The 5,651-nt window shown below is 41.3% G+C and overlaps 1 pseudogene; it reads right to left on the reverse strand.

Annotated features, from left to right (window-relative positions):
• Positions 1-4,833: 4,833 nt before the first annotated feature.
• LOC102028351 overlaps positions 4,834-5,651 on the reverse strand; it is an 8,376-nt pseudogene continuing 7,558 nt past the window's right edge.

Below are 5,651 nucleotides of genomic sequence, written 5' to 3' on the forward strand. Positions count from 1 at the left end.
CTCCATTGTATAAAAATACTAAATCTCTTTTATCCATTCATTGGTAGATGGGCATTTGGGTTGGTTCCAAGATTTTGCTATGACACATTGTGCTGCTATAAACATGGGCGTATAGGAATGCTATTGATTTTTTTAGTTTGACTTTGTATCCAGCTATGCTACTGAATTTAGTTATTAAATCTATAAGCCTTTTGGTGGGTTTTTTGCGGTATTCTATGTAGAGTATCGTGTCATCTGTGAATAATGATAATTTCACTTCTTCTTTTCCTATCCTTATTCCTCTTATTTCTCTCTCTTGTATTGCTACAGTCCTGCCTAGTGACACTATGTATGTCTCTAACGTTCTTATAAATTATTATTTTCTTATTCCCTTTAATGATTTAATCAATCTTCTGTTCTTACATCTGATAATCTGAGCAACTTCGTTGAAGATAACAATGTGTAGTATAACCACTGTTAATCTCTGTCATTTACTTTGAAACCCTGTATCATTTTTAATGTCTTTGTTTTGTGTTGATTGTATTTTGCTATTGTTCTTTTCTTCTACTATTTTCTTTAAAATAAAAAAAAAATGGATGCATATATTGCTGTGGTCTGATGTTTTTAATTCTTCTGGAAAAATACCAAGATAGAGAATAGCTGGGTTGAATGGGGCCTCGAATCTTAGTGTTTTGAGGAATCTCCACACTGATTTCCACCGTGCTTGCACCAGTCTACACTTCAACCAACAGTATACAAGAGTAACTTTTTCCCTCCAGCCCCTTCAGGATTTGTTATTGGTTACTTTTTTTGATGAAGCCCACTCCATGACTGCATGAGGCTTTACAGGGACACCTAGACAAAAACCATACAAGTACTGTACAACAGCAATGGTATTTATGTGAAGTGATGGCTATATTAATTTTATTGATTTTGATGATTGTTCTCCAATGTATACATGTATCAAGCCATCAAGGTGTATATCTTAAATATCTGTGCCATTATTGTCATTTATGCCTCAAGAAAGCTGTAAAACAATTTCAGGGTTAAGAATTATATTCCACATTGTTGGAATCTTTTCGTATCAGTTATGTTCAGTTATGTTCACTGCACCCCATATGAGTTCATCAATAATTGGGAGAGGTACAAAATTATTTTTCACGAAGTATGTCTCACCTTCAATGAATATTAAGTCCTTTTTGCAAGTGACAAACTCTTCTGCATGTTATGAGGTTCTTCCTAATGATTTTATCCTTTTTGCTTAATATTTCTGCTTTTGTATATTCAAGTATTATTTATAGATTTAATACTATGTATACAGAAGTAATTTAGATGCCATATATATCTCTATTATATGAAAGCATTCAATGAATTGGTTACATATTCTCTGTATCTGATTTAGAACCTCTTTTGTTTAAAGCATTGGAAATGAACTGCTTAAAGAATGTTGTGCCGTACATTGTTGTTAGAGAAATTATGAATAAATTATGTGAAGATAGGGAAATAATATTATAAGATTAAAACTATAAAATTAACATATTGGGTTAGAGAAAAATACATGACTACACATTTAAGATATAGTCATCATCAAAAAATCTTGTTATGAATTGATTATATGAATTTTCAGATGAAAAACTAGTGATTATCAATTATGAAGCATCTCTTGCAAGCTGCATACTTTGTCAAACAATTAAATCCCATTATAAACATAACAGACATTGTTTTTTACCTCTTTTTTTTAAAAAAAAAATGTTTAAATGTTTCTTTAAATTAGAAGTGCCAAACCATTCCACCCTGAACCTTCCCAGCATCTGGCTAACGGTTGTAGGGGGCAATGAATCTTAGCATATTATTTTAGATAAAATAGTTTTGGTAAAAGCCTGCATGGTGCCTTGGGAAGCCTCCCAGGACAGCGTAAGAGCTAATTCCCCAGATCAACACTGCCCAGGAATGTCTCCCTAAGATAAGGGGGCGCCTAGGCCTAGGTAACCCTCCGTGACCCTGCCTGGGCAGTTCCATCTCCTGGCCCTAGGTAAACATTGCAACCATAAAGGAATGCATAGGTTTTAAGAAAGGAGACAAATGGAATATAATGGGGGAAACATCTATCATGATTAGACATACGACCTTCAACTGACCTGGGGTTCAACAGGATGAGAGAAGCACCATATGCCCACTAGGGTCAGCGAATGTAACATCCCAATCTGTTGCCAATGGAAACCAAAATGTATATAAGGTGAAACAAAGTTGGCCATTGGCCCGCTTCCAGATTGGCAAGGGAAGTGAGGGTGGCTAGCCTCAAATTAAACTCTGGTTTGTTCTCAATAAACTCGGGTCTCCAGTGGAATACAGCTCAATTTGTGCCAGGGGAATTTCTGCTGTTACACAGTAAGCTAGTTCTTCAACAAAAGTGTCAGCAGTAGGAATAACCCATGTTATACTGTAAATCAAAAGCAAAACTAGCAGATAACCAAAAGCATGTACCACCACATAAAGAAGAAAAGCAGGACAAAACCTGGGAATAATTAGCTAGGAGAAACCATTCGAAGACATTTATGCTGCCTTTCACTCTATCCATTGCACTGCTGCCACCTTTGAACTGGTTTTTGCTTGCACAGCTGTTTGGTGGAAAAAATCATATGGCTGTCCCAGGCACACTTCGGGAAATTGCAAATTGTCTCTATGGCACAGAATTTAAGATTCTCAGCCAGATTAATAGCAAACCTCAAGCTCCCAAAGGAACACGCTAGAGAAACTGACCACTGAGTTCCACTGCTAGGGAATGACTCTCCTTTGAAACTAGTGCAGGGCCCTTACCACACTTTCACACACTGTCACCCCACAGCCTCAGCAATGTGCCTATGTCCCTCTGCTCCGGAGTAGAAGTGATCCTCATGACAAAAACCCAAAATAACCCTCTTGCTCAGGCCTGCTGAGATGGTTAGCCTGAGGGTACAGGGATGTGAAAGATCAGTTAGTTCTTCAGAAAACCGTAGTCGCATTTACATGATGAACCAAAACCACTCTTCTGGCTTACAACAAAACCCTAGACCTTGTAATTTTAATTCAGGCTTTGCCTTTCTCTGATTTTAGGAAAAGGTTTCAGTCATTACATTAGTACTGTTCTACCATGCTTCTCAGAATTGAGAAAACAATGGGACATCAAATCAAAGATCCCACTGGACATATTGCCCTTCCCCAGAGATTTATTTTTTTTTAATCAGTACCAGACTTTACACCATCAGTTTTAGGGGGATGGTAACATTTCCCTTACACAGGTCCTCCTGCAATATTAAACAGATTGGTTTGGGGAAAATAAAACAAAATTAATTTAGCTCTTTAGAGGGAGGAACAGTAGGAAACTCATCAAAACAGCTTCTGTGACCCAAAATACAGGAACATTTCATAAGGCTTCATGGAAACTCAAAACTCACATCCTTAAGGGAAACCATCAAATAAATACTTGCCTAGAACAACCTATATACAGTTGTATTCTTTACTGTTTCCCTTTGGAAAGCTAGTTTGCTCTTGCCTACAAGGGCACATTAGAAATGAGTCTTCTGGGCTAGCTGTGGTGCTGCATGCCTATCATCCCAATACTCAGGAGGCTGAGGCAGGAGGATTATCTCCAGTTCAAGGCCAACCTGAGCTACATAGTGAACTCAAGGCCATCCTGAACTGCGTAGTGGAATCCTGTCTCAAAAAGACCAAAAAAAAAAAAAAAAGTGAGTCTGCAGCCAAATAAATTCCTTTCACTTTGCAGGTTCTACTTGTTCTGTTACGGTTGTAGAATCCCAGTGTTCAGTGCTGGCTTTGGGCCACTGATGTAGGAAAAATGATACAGATTCACTAGTTACAATACAGCTTAAAAAACACCAAAATGCGAAAAACACTGACTTCACATACAGACAGAGAGGGGCTGGGGCTGCTGATGTCAAGATCAGACTCCTAAAAGCCAGGAAGGCAGAGTCACAGGAAGCCCTCCTAGGGCAGAGGACTTGGTGTCCTAGCCAGGTAAAAGCACTGAAGGAGGTACTCCTCTCCCTCTAGATTTTTTTCTAAGGCCCTTGCCTGACTCAAGCCTCTGAGACACTCCTTCCTTCTTCAGAGTCACCTTTCAGAACTGGGAAATCCCACCCCTCACTGGCCACATCCTGAAACTCGAGCTGTGCACTGAGGATGGATCTGTTCTTACTCTACTTCTTCTTAAAGATATTTCACCAACCTTCGGAGGAAAAGCAATTTAAAGCTACTTTTCCCCTTAAAGCATTTAGCTGCATGAAGTAACTGAACTTGCTGAAAGCACACCCTAGATTGATCATAGCAGACAAATTTTCCTGAGCCCAGGGCTCCTGAGAGGGCTCAGAATACTTTACCATTCTCCAGAGGACCCTGGGCAGGCCATGCCTGATCCCAGTCCACTCCAGCTTTACACTTTTCCCTCCTCACCAAGAGGTGCGATGCCTGGTGCTGAATTCCCAAGGCAGTTTAGAATCAGTGGTGAAAATGCTAAACAGAGTATGAGTTGCTACCAGCACAATAAATATGAGCATAGTGTCTCCTCTTCAAAGGTGGGATCAACAGATGAGATATAGAGCTTCTGTTGCCATGGCAGTCAGGCATGACAAAGCCAGGGCTACAGGGCCCTTTTATTCTCCAAAACAAGAAAAACCACTCTAGATCCCATCTAAAAGGCAATGCCACTCTCCAAACTTACAGGGAAAGTGCTTCAGTGCTTCTGCCTTGTGCTCCTTCTGTGCAAGTAAACAAAGCCAGGAAAGCTGCTCTCTCTTTTCAGTTCTTTGGATCCCCGTTTCCTGGGGGCTATGCAGGCTCAGGATACTAGAGGCTGGATCACCGGGACTCTGTTCCCTGGAGGCAGCAGGAGGAATCTGCATCTAAGTCAGTCTTGGGAGCCATTTCTATATCTTCCTTTGCTGTCTGAGTTCCTTTGGAATGCATCCCCACCTGCTGCCCTCCTTCCAATTTCTAATTCAGCTCATGTAGTTGGGTAAAAATCTGGAGATTTTCTTGCTGTAGCTTCTGTTGCTCAGCCAGACACTTTAACACCAGACCCTGCAATCCCTCAGCTATCACCTACAGAGTGCTACACCCGTAGGCAAGAGGAGTCAACAGTGCTCCCTTCCCAGCATATGATACTGCAGGAATCAGCCTGAGTAGCCAAGCTCCTTAGGCTCCATAGGCAGTTTGGAGGCTACTTTGAGTCTTTGTAACCCTTCATAGGGCAGGGTATCTTCCTCAGATTCAGAAAATGCTCCACTTAGGGGAGATGAACTGTCTGGCACAGCAATGAATTCTGCATTTTCCAGTGCCTTTCAAAGCCAGCCAGGACAGGAGCTGCTGGCCCCACAGCTCTTCCCCATGACCTGTGGAACTGATGAAATCTCGCATTCCTGTCTTCTTCCCTTGTTCCTAAAGAGCCTCCACTTGGATCAGGAGTTTCAGATTCCTGCTGACTGTCCTGCTCCTCACCACCACCACCACCGCAGCCACCACTTCCTGGGCTAGAGCTCTGGACCACAGTTCCAGTGGAAAGGTGACTGCTATTAGAGTGGATCGGTGTTAGAACTCAATACTTTCTCAATGATGAGAATAGTGTGCCAGTCACGGCAAAACAGATCCGGGGAGCCCCCCGCGCCTTGCGCCCAGGC

This window comes from Chinchilla lanigera, unplaced genomic scaffold (assembly GCF_000276665.1).
Source record: "Chinchilla lanigera isolate Chin_1 unplaced genomic scaffold, ChiLan1.0 scaffold00170, whole genome shotgun sequence".
Lineage (NCBI taxonomy): Eukaryota > Metazoa > Chordata > Mammalia > Rodentia > Chinchillidae > Chinchilla > Chinchilla lanigera.